Source organism: Panthera tigris, chromosome C2, assembly GCF_018350195.1.
Source record: "Panthera tigris isolate Pti1 chromosome C2, P.tigris_Pti1_mat1.1, whole genome shotgun sequence".
NCBI classification, from domain to species: Eukaryota; Metazoa; Chordata; class Mammalia; order Carnivora; family Felidae; genus Panthera; species Panthera tigris.
Genome location: NC_056668.1, coordinates 48987922 through 49002433, shown reverse-complemented (window position 1 = coordinate 49002433; position 14512 = coordinate 48987922).

The window sequence follows — 14512 nt, the reverse complement described above, 5'->3', positions numbered from 1 at the left end:
CCCAGCCACACTAAGAAACAATTCCATCCACCTAGCCCACCTTTTCCTCCTATATTTTGCTACACACATCCACCCACTCACTTACTTATATTAGAAAGGGGGGAAGAGATGTCACAAAGAGAGGTAATGTTTCAAAACTTCATCTTGAATTGTGACCAGTCTGTTATTTTAAGGTAGTTTGGACAATCAATCATCTTAGGAGCAAGGGGACTAAGTCCTAAAGGTCTGAAAAGGGACTGTAAAAGATTCTGGAGATGTCATGTTGCCAGAATATTCAGGAGGCCTGGATCTTCCCCCTCCACCAGATCCTTCTCAGCAAAGCTACAACATCTCACCAGACAAAAAAAAAAAAATTACTCCAAAGTTCAATTCATAAAAGCTCAGTCCTTAATGCAAAACTCAAGGTAGGACTGTGTATGGTACTCTGTATCGGGAATGGCTTAAGACCCTAGAATTTATGCTGCTGTTGGCAAAGATCACATTCTACATATTTTATATATCAGAAGAGTGGGTTAAAGGGGAAGATAAAGGGAGGCAGAGAGGAGGCAAAGCACTGTTTGCAGAGGGCAACAAATTCAACCAAGGAGGGATTACTGCAAAACAAAGGCAATGGCCCTGGCATTTGCCAGAGGCAAGGGTTGCTTCTGCTGGTGATTTTAGGCTAGTTTGTCCCCTTTGTCTCCTACAAGAAAAGGGTAAAAGTTGTTCTGCGTAGGACAGTGCAACTCTGAGTAGTGGGTGACCTATTACTGAAAGCACGTTTCAGTTCTGTCAGAAGAACTGCCTGAGAGAGCAGTGAGTTCCCCATGCTCTGCAGGTGGGGTAACTGCCGCTTGGAGTCATAGGGTGGACTCATGTTACAGCCACGGAGTCTTTAAGATGCCCTTTGGGCCAAAAAGTCAGTGACAACAGCAACATCAATGAATGGTTTCCCTACCCCCAGGAATCAATAAATCTACTCCATCTAAATCTTGCTTCCTCATTCCGATTTAAGCTTTTAAAATAAAACAAGTTCATTGACAAGGTTTGAGGATCTATGAAGTATTCAACACAGTGGTAGGTTTCCTGAAGGACAAAGTGTATTATGGAGAGAACGAGATTAGGGAGAAAGCTAAAGAATGGAGTCATCTAAATAGGAAAAATAGGGGCACCTGGATGGCTCAGTTGGTTGAACGTCCAACTTTGACCCAGGTTATGATCTCATAGTTTGTGAGTTCGAGCCTGCTTCAGACCCTCTGTCCTCCTCTCTCTGCCCCTCCCCAGCTCACACTCTCTCTCTCAAAAATAAATAAACTTTAACAACAAAAAAACAAGGAAAAATAACTTTGAAAAAAACAGAAAAATCAGAAAATTCCAAACTCCCTGGAAATCTTCCTTTCTCCCTAATAATGATCATGGTGCCTCCTTCTTTTTAAAGAATGAGACTGCTCCAACATTGCCTGCGTACTCCCTGGTTTGACTCATTTTCACCCAAGGGTAGGGAGGGCAAAATTAGAGTGAGGTGTTGGTTGCAGTTCAGCCACACTTTTCAATGTACCCAGCCCACACTTGGTTCTGCGTGGGGTGTGGGTTTTATAGCCGGCTGCCTCTCCTTGGTGATTAATGGAGTTCCACTGAAACTGCCTGTTCTCGACTCCTCCCATCTGGGATAAGAACCAATGATTCTCAGCCTAGAGCTGAGAGGTTGGTATGAAGAAGGCTCATATCTAGTAAAAGATGAGAGGGAATGAAGACCTGGCACCTTGCTAACAGTGCAATCCCTGGGTTGTTTTTCTGGACCCAGAGAGTGGTATAATGTGAACACCCTTATCAGATTCCATACGCTCTTGCTGGGCAAACAGGAAATTCAAATCTTACCCTCCCTAGGCTTGCTGTGGACCACAACCCACCCTCCACACAGCCTTCAGGTCTTTCTAAATTACAACCTGATCCTGGCTCTTCCCTGAGTTATTTCTGGGGATCCCTCTCTCCTACATATGAGCTCCTTTGAACAGGATTCAAGACGCTCCAAGACCCAGCTCTTGCCTCTTTCTCCAGTCTCAGTTCCACCCATTCCAGGTCTCAAACTCTTGCAAGTCAGTTGCTCAAAATTCTGTTTTATATCTCTGTCTTTTGTTCGTATCTTTCTCTCTTTCAGTGTTTGACAACCTGATGAACCCATACTATCCAAAGGTGTGATCAGGGGTTGTTCTGAGTTAGAGCAATGAGGGGCCAGTTTTCCTGGAGTAATATGTGCATGAAACCATGAGGAAATGGCATGTTCTTGCTAATGATGTTGTCATATGCAAGCAACTCACCTATGCTCCTCCAGATCTCCCTTTTTGTGGGAAATTAGCAAAGCAATACCTATTTTGAAACCATTATATGTGGCCCTCTTTGACCTAGAAGGATTATGGAGGAAGACTTCAGGCAGTGCTTTTACTTAATGCCCCTGAGGGAGAGAATAAAGGCAGCCCTGCCCTTTTCTCACAGGGTGTTAGGTAGCAAAGGCCTACTGGCTATTGAGACAACTACAGAGCATAGGGCATGGATCTGTGACAGTCCTATACGAATATCACCACCTTCCTCTCAGTCTTTGTCCCCACTTCTCTCCACCTCACTGACACCACTTCCACCAAGTTCAGTGTTTCAGGATCACTGGGCCTGGATTTAAGATTTAACGGAAAATAATCAAGTTACTTTGAAGGTTCATTTCTTTAAGTCTTTCTATCAAAGTCACATATTTTTTTGATACACTGGAGAAAATGTATGTCTTTATCTGGCAGACTTTGCTGACATATTTTCTTTTAGGTAATATGTGTGCTGTTTTACATCACAGAGCCCACCACCAGTTATTAATAATTCTTCATCTTGGTAAAGTACATCATATTTTATTCCAGAGCATGTATTGTTCCACTGGATCTTAGTATCAGTCCCCACTGCTCAAGACCTTCCTAAATTACAACCCAATCCTTTACCTCTTTGGTGGTTCCCTTTCAACCACACAAAGTCCAGACTCCCTTGCATAGCACGCAGGGCTCTCCAACATCGCTCTTCACTTCTCTCCAATCTCATTTCTTACCCTCCTGATTTCAAATTGTTGCAGCTGACCGAAGATATAATACTTTCTTATATATTGATGCCTTTCTATGTGTTTTCCTCTCTTGAATGCCCTTTTGATCTTTGTCCACCTGGTGACACTTATTTGTCCTTTGAGAACCAGCTCTAGTGTCTTCTGTTCTGTGGAACTCTCCCCCCACCCCCCACCCAATGGCAGAATTGATTACTCTCACCTCTGACTCGCAATTTAACCTTGTACTTATTTCTTTTTTTTTTTTTTTTTCAATTTTTTTTTTTTCAACGTTTTTTATTTTTATTTTTGGGACAGAGAGAGACAGAGCATGAACGGGGGAGGGTCAGAGAGAGAGGGAGACACAGAATCGGAAACAGGCTCCAGGCTCCGAGCCATCAGCCCAGAGCCTGATGCGGGGCTCGAACTCACGGACCGCGAGATCGTGACCTGGCTGAAGTCGGACGCTTAACCGACTGCGCCACCCAGGCGCCCCCTCTACAGTAGCACTTCTTGCACTGTTTTGCAATAACTTCATTATGTCACTGGCTCCTCTAGTAAGCTATGAACTCCCCATAGTTCATAGAATATGAACAAGATATTCATTGCATTGATTTTTAGATACTCATTGCTTGCACAACTATATTGTTGTTGATCTATAAATTATTTTTAAATGAGTGAATAAAAATGAATTGCAGAGGATTGGTAAGAAGAAGAATATAGGTCTGTTATTATTATGCCCATTCAACAGGAGAAGAAACTGGGCTAAATGCTAGTCCTACGAAACTGAAGGGACTTAAACAAAATGCTTAGAATCTAACAGCTATACTACAAAACAGAAGGCAACACAGAACACTCAGGAGTCTCAGAGAGATTAATTTCCAGTTGGGAAGATATAGGAACTGTCATTATGTAGATCGTTAAAAATGAGTAAGAATTAAGCGGGAAAGAAGAGGGCCATATTAAAACCTCTCTGAAATGAAGGAGTAGTAAATACAAATCGGTGAGAATAAGGAGGAAATCCTACTTCATAAGGAACAACATGGGCAAAGGCACAGAGCTGGTAAGTATTCAGGGAAGGTCATGTAGTTCATGTTAACCACAGTTAATGGCAGTGTCATGGGAAATAAGTCTGTAAGGTTAGGACAAACTCAATCAGGCAGATCCTTGACATTTTGACTCTGCAAAAGGGAAGCTCTGAGATTAGAAAATTGTTTTTCTTTATAAAAAGCTCTTTATAAAAGAGATTAAAACAATCAGAAATTGGAACTCCTCTGGCAGGATGGCTCATATTCTCAGCTCATATTTTACCACAATTTATGTTACTCAGCCTGGTCATCTGCCTCACTTGGCTTCAAATGACTTTAAGCTCTTTCCAAAACCAACTCCACTCTAAGGAGCAAACGTTTTTTGTTTTTCATGTTTTATTTTAAGTATTTTTTTAAGTGAGTGGGGGAGGGGCAGTGAGAGAGGGAGACATAGAATCTGAAACAGGCTCCAGGCTCTGAGCTGTCAGCACAGAGCCCAATGCGGCGCTTAAACTCACAAACCATGAGATCATGACCTGAGCCAAAGTCAGACGATCAGCTGACTGAGCTACCCAGGTGCCCCTAAGGAGCAAATGTTAACACCCTTGAAGGTACTAAAAAACAAAATGTTCTAACATAGTGAAATCTCAAAAGGTTAAAAATAGCGATAATGTAGAAACATGCTTCCCTTTTGAAGGGAAAGAGCTGCGTTTGGATATACAAGTTCAGGTGTGTTTGTCAAAAAAGAAAATCTTATTACTTAAAAGTCAATAATGGGTATGTATAAAGTATACGTGAATCTGTGTGGGAAGGCATATCCACATCAGAGATACGAAAACAAAGAATATAAAAACAATACATTGAGTGCCAAGTTTTTCTATTTCTCCATTGACAACCATAGCCTCTTACCCTTCAGATAAAAGCATCTGCCATTCGGTCACCAACCAAAACTAGAGTAATGATTTAACTTGCAAAATAATCATAAGGCACGATGGGGCCTGCTTTTTCCTTCACTACCTCCAAAGCCAATTCTATTCATACAAAAAATGAATTTGAGTTGTAGCAGATACTATCAGGAAGACGTAAAAAAACTTTCTAAAGTACCATATTTATTATTATTATTATTATTTATTATTCATATGTGGGCTTCTCCTGTGACAAAAAAAGAAAAAATATTTACTGGTCTTTCAGGAATGTTGTGAAATTTAAATAATTATGTGGCTGAAGCAACAGTTCCGTAAGTTTCAACTAATGTCCAGTGTTCTTTTTGTAGAATTAAGTAAAACCAGCTGCAGAAAACTACAGCTCACACTTTAAATAGCACTTTTTTACATAAAATTTGTCTCACAACCACAACAGGGCACTGGCAGAATAGCCTGGTTTTTTTCAGCCATTTTTTTCCACGAGTTCCTTAGCAAGGTTTTGGAGTAGCCTTCAGGGAATCTCACTGGTAAGACTGTAGACTCATGTGGATCCGAGACTCATAATTATCCAAATCATGTTTTGTGTTAGTAACTCAAATGTTCTCTCTTTTGTATTAAATAATGTATTTCCTTCTCCTTTTTTCTGACACTCAGCAGTTTCTTAAGTTTTTTACAAAGACGATTTCCCTTTTCTGACCATCCTAACGTAGAGGTAGTCGATGTACGTACAACAACACGGGAGACTGCATAAAAGTACTGCCCTAGTTGAAACAATGCCTAGAATCAGGACTTTTAAAATGCAAATTATAGGACTCACTGGTCAGCAAAAGACTTTTCTCTGCAAAGAAGATGTTGTATGATAGTTAAAGCAGAGGATTAATGAAAGATAAGATGAACCATGTCACGACTGACATTATTTGCTTTGCCACCTCTCCCCACCTCAATTTCTTCATTATCAGAATCAAGATAACCTACCATGCACAGTTATTAGGAGAAATAAGTCGTGCCATGCTCCTGAAATCAGTTTGCAAAACAAAAAGGGTTTATGTAAGTATCATTGTTATCATTATACTGAGTGAGAGAAGTTACCAACTTTGGGTATCATTCCAATAAAATGTACATAGGACGGGAGTTTGGGGGGTTGGAGAGAGTAAGGGAGGCACTGGCCACGTTGTGGAAAACACTGGGGCCAGAAGCCAAAGGGTGAAAGTTAGAGCCAGGATGAAGGCTCAGGAGACAATAGCCTCCCACAGAGTGGTGTGAAGGAAACAAAGCAAGTAAGACATACATACTAAAATCTATTTGCAGAAACATAAAAATTTGTATTTGCATAGGAACTTATCCTTTAGAGAGTGTTTGCCAGAGACGCAAGCATTGTCATTGAAGCTCAGCCTTTTTAGCACAATGTCAAATAAGATATTTGCCCACACATGCTTTTGCCAAAGTACAGACAGGCAGGAGTCTATGAAGAGAAATGCCTCAGGTTGTTTGCTTTTGACAGGCTCAACTTAACCTACTCCTCCAAATTAGATTTGTTTTTCCTCCTCACTGTCTCCTATTAAATCTCATGTCTGTCCTACTTTGGGAGAGTCCAATCAGTAATGGACAGTAATTGTGATGTCATCCTGAAAATATTATCTACCCCAGCAAAAGTATATAATTTATTGCGTCTATTGTATACCAGATACTTTACATATGCATTACCATTCAATCCATGCAACTTATGGGTGATAACATTTTACAGGGGAGAACACAAAGGATTGAATAGCATACTCAAAGTCAAACAACTAGGACATTCTCCCTGTACTGTGTGAATGGTTCCACTGTCAAGGCTGTTTAGCAGAAAAGAGAGGCTGTGAGACTTTAGGTTCTACCCAAGTGATTCTTTAGCCAAAAACTTTGAGTAAAACTTTCTGAGCTTGGTGATAGCAGGATTTAGAGTACTGAACTCTAGAGAGACAAGGGACAGGTCAGAGGTCCTCTCACACCCCCTTTACATATGAAGTTCAGTGACGTATTAGGGAAAAGTAGCACTGGATTATCCTGATCTAGCAATATAAAACCATATAACCACTTGAAAGAGAATGATAAATGTGCCCCAATGCTTCTAAGGCTCCTTTCTCCTTGTATTCCATAAATCCTTGGTTTTCAGCATACTGTTCTAATTTTCCAAACCTAAAGGTAACTATGTCTGATTATTTAAAAATAATACAATTTTTGCTAATTCCCTCAGCCCTAGAAATGACATGAAATTACTCTTGTCGGTTTCAGGAACTCTTTTATTCAAAAACAAACCACAGCAATCCCCCATCCTTGTAACAGATAACACTATGTTGAGGCATTTCTGCAGTCCGCCCCAGGGTTTAGGTGTGCTTCCCTCGCCCCCGAATATCCCAAGATCAAAACAGTACCTGGGAAATGGTTGTTTTAAAGGTCTCTCTAAAAATTTCATGCTTCTCAGCCATATTACATAAGTTAGCTATTATTCAATGAAACTTCAGTGAGAATCCTCAGCTACCATCACTTCTCCCCTCCTCCACCAGACACCCCTAATTCCAGAGCTCCTTCAGCAGAAAGATGCTGCAGACACTGAGACCAAGACTACCTTTTGGAGACCTGAACCAAACCTGGAGAACTGAACTAGCCTTTGGGAATTCAACTCATAGCAGAAAGCAGATTAAGAGACAGGATTCCACATATCTGTCCACCTCTTCAGGCAGCTGTGCATCTTTTCTCTCCACTCTGCCCCCTTTGTACAACCACAAGTGAAACACGTCCAGACTTTAGACTGGCCCTACCCTTACAGCCAGGATGTAAGTCATAGCAGAAGGCTGCAATCATACACTGCATTGATTACTGCACTAATGCACTCCCCAGTGCGTCTGTGGTGCTCCACACACTCAGTTCAGTGGAATCTGTATCCCAGCAGAATTTAACAGTACATTTTCCAGCCCACTCCTTATGCTTTTCCTAAGCCTGACTCCTTCTCGGGTTCTACCTATGCTTTTGGCTCATGAGTGTTTTCCACAAGATCAAATGGACATCCAGACATCAAAAATGAGGTTTGAGACAGATGGTCCCAGTTTTTTTGGACTGTTTTTACGCAGGTACTTTGATCTGTCAACAAACTCAGAATCCCAGGGACTCCTTCCAGAATGATCCCATTGTCCTTTTCTGCTCCAACAATCCAAGAAAAGAGAATTTTCCTTCTTTGTGCATCAAAATAACCCAGAGAGATTGTTAAAAATACACCTTCCCAAGGTCCGTCCCAAGTTTACTGAGCCAGGATATCCAGGAGTAGAAACCAGGGATGTCTGTTTTAACAAGCTGACTTGTAATCCTAGTGAAAATGCAGATTTGAGAAACATCGCTATGGCCTAAATTAGTAATATGAAAATCTGAAATCAGGGTGCTAAATACCTTCTTTCCAACTTAGATCTTTCCTAGAATATAGAATTGTCCTAAAAGATGACCGTTTCCTTTCAGAGAGCTCCAAGATTACACTTTCAGGCAAATCAACTGAGAGGAGGCAGATTCCCACTTAGACCCTAATCCTGGTCCTACGGAGATGAAAACAAACAATTTCCTCCCTTCTCCCACCTTCCTTCACTCTGAACAAGAGCTGGCTGATTACAAATATGATTGCTTTATTAATAAGAATCATATCCTATGTTAGTGTTTGCTTTTTTACAATGAAATGACAGGATTAATCGAACAGTTATTTTTAGAGGATTTAATGTCTTCATTTCCACAGAGGACTATATCTCCACTTTAATGGCAAATATGCTGCACCCAAACACCTTGGGACTAAGATCCCTGGGGTGAAAGTCCATAAAGTTAATAGGACACTGAGCACAACTGATAAATAGCTAACAGTGTGACCTGTAGCCAGTCCAAACCTGAACACATAACGATAGCTTTGACTTTACTCTGAGCCTCAATAGAGAGGAAGTTCAAAGCCAGTTAGCCACTAATGGGAAATTCATGTTCACTTTCAACATCCCCTGGTTTTCCCTTTTTTACTTCCATAGTTGTAAGTTGAGTTTCTATACGCAAGCAGACAGCCCTGGGTAAGCCCAGTTGAAATAAAGCCAACTAACCAGGTCATACAGATACAGATGCGTAGTGACTGATAAAAGGTTGGAGAGAACTTCAAGTGACCACACAAAATAGAATCATCAGCTTCTCATGAAAATGGGAGAGTAGTTGATCAAAATTTTTCTAAAACATCAAAAAAGATAAATGGAGAATGGATTTGTATAAATTATTAAAGTGCTCAGGGAATAATACAGTAAAAACTTTCTTCATTGATGCAGTCAGCAAATGTATATTGAGCACCTACAATATGGTCAGCACTATGTTAGGCACTGAGAATTCAAAGGTGAATAAGAGACAGACTTGGCCTCAAAGAGCTGTGTTTCTAGTAAGTGGAGACAAGTATGTGAGCATTGGTGTGCAATAAGGGACTATGGGTGTTATGGCAGATGGGTGGTAGGTAACTATGGAGACAAAAAAGGGAATAGTCCAGTGGTCTTTGGGAAAGTAAGAGACAGCCTTCAATATATAGTCTTCAATAATTAGTAGGTGTTCACATAGCAGATGAAGTGAAGAAAGGCTTTCAGGGCAACATGAACAAAAGCATAAAGACAAAATATATGGCACATTCATAAAATGTCAAATTTTGGGACAACTGGAACATCGCAGAGTGCAAGGAACAAGACCCCATAAGGATGACTCTGAAGAAGTAAGCAGGGGCCTCATGAAGAGCTCTGAATGGCATGCCAAGGTCCTGAGGCTCAGTAGGGTCCCACTGAAGAGCGGTAAGTGTTGGAGTCTTAGTAAGTTCTCTCTGGGTGAAATGTAGAGATGAAATATAAGCAAAGAAGCATCAGAGGTATGGAAATCAGTGTGGAGGCCATTGCAATGATCTAGACAAGATCATGAAGGCTGAATTAAAGCAGGGATAGCGAAATAGAGATGCATACACATGTTAAGAGCTACTAAGAGAGTAGTAATAATAGGCTACTGACAAAAATCCAACTGACCTACTGTCTCTCTTTTTATTCTTTTTTTACTTTTTTTTTTTTTTAGAGAGAGTGTGTGTGCAAGCAGGGGACAGGGGCAGAGAGAGAGAGAGAGAGAAACTTAAGCAGACTCTATACTCAGCATGGAGCCCAACACGAGGCTTGATCCCACGACCCTGGAATCATGACCTGAGCCGGAAATCAAGGGTCAGAAGCTTAATCTATTGAGTCACCCAGGTACCCCACTCTTTTATTCTTTTTTTGACTTTTAAAAAGACTTCTTTATTTCATTTTGACTCTTAAAAGTAGTCAAGTTATTTACTGAAATGATTCCATGGGGCATAAATTCCATGTGAGGCATCTGTCTAAACTCAATTTCATTTCTCTGATAAAGTACACAGGAGCACTACTGAGCAGAAAGACAGCTGAAATATAAACAAGGCAGGATGGAAAAGAAAAGAAGAGCCCAGGGTAATGTAAGATACTCAATTCTCAGTAGTTGCCAGAAGTCAAAGATTGAGAGTAGAATTTGACTACAAATTTGTGGGGGGAGTGGACAGGGAACAGATAAAATTGTTCTATATCTTGACTATTGGGGTAGTTACATGACTCTTTACTTTTGTAAAAAATTCCTAGACCTAGACACCAAAAAGAATGAATTTCTCAGAATAGCAAAATGGGAAGGGAAACCTACTTACTCTTGTATATGCATTCATTCATTCAACGAATACACATTTTCAACAAATAGCACATACTTCATGCCAGAAACCGTTACATGTTAGACGCATGGTGGGAAATGGGCCCCATGGGGTCTACAGCACAGTGGAAAAGATATCTGTTAAATAAATATTTCTGTAAATTCAGTTACAGATGTGATAGAAAAAAATAAAGGGCAACATATTATGAAAGCATACAACAAACTTCCCTGAAGTGGTGATATTAAAGCTAAACCCAAGGGGGCACCTTGGGTGGCTCAGTCAATTAAGTGTCCAACTTCGGCTCAGGTCATGATCTCACGGTTTGTGGGTTCAAGCCCTACATCGGGCTTTGCACTGACAGTGCAGATCCTGTTTGGGATTCTCTCTCCCTTTCTCTCTGTCCCCTGCTTCACTGCTCTCTCTCTCTCTCTCTCTCTCCTCAACGTGAATAAATAAACTTAAAAAATTTTTTCTTAACAAAAAATAAAGTGTTAAGAACAGCATCTAGAATATTAAGTATTCAATAATAGTAAGTTATTATTATTACTACTACTACTCTTTATTTGTAAATACTCTTTATTAGAGAGAATAGATGGCTGTTAGACTTGATTTTTAGAAAGAACATAGAGGAACTACACTCCACCTCACCAAATTAACTGCCTATGAATGGGACCAGAGTCCTAAACCATAAGATGGGACTCATGTGGACTAAAAATGTTTTTTCAGCCCAAAAAGAAACTTTGAGGTTCCTCCTTGCTAAATCCATATCTGTTTACTTAATTTAATCCTTAAAATCATATCATGTTAGGGGTGTCTGGGTGGCTCAGTTGATTGAGCATGTGACTTCAACTGAGGTCTCACAGTTCATCAGTTCAAGCCCTGCATTGGACTCTTTGATCTCAGCACAGAGCCCACTTTGGATTCTCGCCACCATCCCCCCTTTCTCTTAAAAATAAACATTAAAATTTTTTTTAATTAAAAAAAAACATATCATGCAATCTTTCACATGTGATGGAACAACTGGTATTGAGCTGAGCCTTCTGCCATAACTAACAAAATTGGAGACAATTTATGAGGCAATTGTTTTAAGCATTGGACAACAGGAAACACAACACTATGACCCCTGACAGAGGAGAAACTCATAAGGTAAGCTCCATGATTTCCCTGGATCTCTACCTGGGCACAGTTATCCAACCACAACATAGCAAGCTAGAATCCAAGCAGAGCACAGTTGTCCTGCTGAGCTGAAGAGGCAGAGATCAGAGTGCAGGGAAACCAAAGCAGTAATAATCTGTAGGGCAAGGCACCAGAAAGTTAAAGGAGGGGTATCGAAGGTAAAGAGAAGGGAGAAGCTCAGAAGTTGTGCAGAAGTTGCCCAGTAAATCCCTGGCTCAAGGCTAAGATGCACATGCCTATGGCCAGACTCCCTAAGGCTTACAGTAACTTTGGAGAGCGATTACCACAGAGACAAGAGTAGGATAGAGATACTAACCAAACAGTGCTAGTAGACAGAGAAGTTCTGGCCAAGCCAGAGTGACAAGACCTTGTTATCAATTTATTATACCATACATCTATCTGAGATACAAGAAAAAATTAGAACCATCCTCTAGGGTAAGGTCCATTTCAGGCCCACCCTAACAAAGTCTAAAACTAAACATTTAAAAGATCTGCAGTAAAAACTGAATTCAGAGGTTGAGACCTGCCAAGATAGAGGGTGTTGGGAAATATATTGAGCTTTCCAAAGATGTACCCTAGCAAAGCATAAAGTCAAGCCAACAGAAGCACAAGGTAATCAATCAGTAAATGAGCTGCCTAACAGAAGAAAAGGTAACGCTTCTCAAAGAAAAATAACAAAAGTCTAGAACCTATACAATGCATCAATTAATGTCTAGTACACAATAAGAAAAATTACTAGGCAAACATGACCCATAGTCAAGGGAAAAGCACCAGTCCCAACATTACTAAGATGAGGTACTTAGAAGACAAGGACTTTAAAGCAGCTGCTATAAATATGGTTCAAATAATTAAACTGTGTGTGTTCAAAGAATTTAAAAAAATATGAACTTAATGAATAAAAATATAGGGAATCTCAGCAGGGAAATGTAAACTGTAAAAAGAACTAAATTGAAATTCTAGACTGAAAAGTACAATGACAAAAAAAATAATGGCACATCAGACATGGAAGAAAAGTGTCCCTGATGAACTTGAACATAGCAAGACAGATCTATAGAAATTATCCAAACTAATGAATAGAGAGAAAATAGATTGAAGATAAGCAAACAGATCCAAAAAGACCTATAGGAAAATAGAAAATGGTCAAAATATATGTAATTAGAGATTTAGAAAGTAAAGATGAAAATGGAGCTAAATAGACTTGTTTACAGAAATGACAAAAAGACAAACCACAGACTGGGAGAAGTTTTGTAACATGTTTATCTGACAATGGACTCAGAGCTAGAATATATTTTAAAGCTTTTACAACTCAATAATAATAATACAGAAAATCTATTTTTTAATGGGCAGAAGACTTGAAAGACACTGCACCAAAGAAGGTATATGAATGGCTAAAACGTACAAGAAGAAATGTTCAGCATCATTAGTTACCATGGAATTGCAAATCAAAGCTACAATAAGATACCATTAGAAAGGGTAGCATATAGGGGCACCTGAGTGGCTCAGTCAGTTAAGGGTCCAACTTTGGCTCAGGTCATGATCTTTTGGTTTGTGAGTTCAAGCCCTGCATTGGGCTCTGTGCTGACAGCTCAGAGCCTGGAGTCTGCTTCTGATTCTGTGTCTCCCTCTCTCTTTGCCCGTCCCCCCCACTCTCATTCTGTCTCTCACTCTCTCTCAAGAATAAATAAACTAAGAAAGAAAGAAAGAAAGAAAGAAAGAAAGAAAGAAAGAAAGAAAGAGAGGCTAGCACTTAAAAAAACTGACAATAGCAAGCATTGAGGAAGATAGACAATAGTGAGGTCTCCTCCACATTGCTACTGAAAGTGAAAATTGATACAACCACTTTGGAAACCAGCTTGACAGTTTCTTTTAAAGTTAAACGTATGCTTATCATATGGACCAGCGACTCCATGCCTAGTCTCCATATGAAACAAAACTCTATCTCCACACAAAAACTGCTCATAGCAACTTTATTTATAATGAGTCAAGAATTGGAACAACCCCAATGTCCACCAATAGCCATTGTTGAATGGCTAACAAATTGTGCTATGAACACAATAAAATACTACCTAGCAATAAAAATATAACTACTAGTAAATGCGACCATGTGGACGAATCTCAGAAACATCATGCTGAGTGAAAGAATCTGAATGCAAAAGAACACAGTCTGTACGGTTCCATTTATATGGCGTGCAAGAGAGGCAAACTAATCTATAGTGATAGAAATCAGATCAGTGGTTGCCTGGAACAGTGAGTGGAAAGAGGGATTGCCTGCAAAGGGGTGTGTATAAGGAAACTACATGGTGTGATAAAAATGTGCTACATCTTGACTCTGGTGATGGTTATATGGGTGTACGCATTCATTGAACTATACACTTAAAGTGTATACCTTTTATTGTATATAAACTATACCTCGCAAAGTTGATTTTTAAAAGGATAGTTGCCTAACTCTAAATTAGAAGCCTTATCTTCATCATCATCCTCGAATGAGTCATTCAGCAGTAAATTTTACAAGGAGCAAGTTCTTTATGAATCACACACAGGCACCCCAAATAAATGTCTAGCCATTTGTGTTATACACGCATGGCTGGGGAAATAGCTGCCCATAAACTAGCCC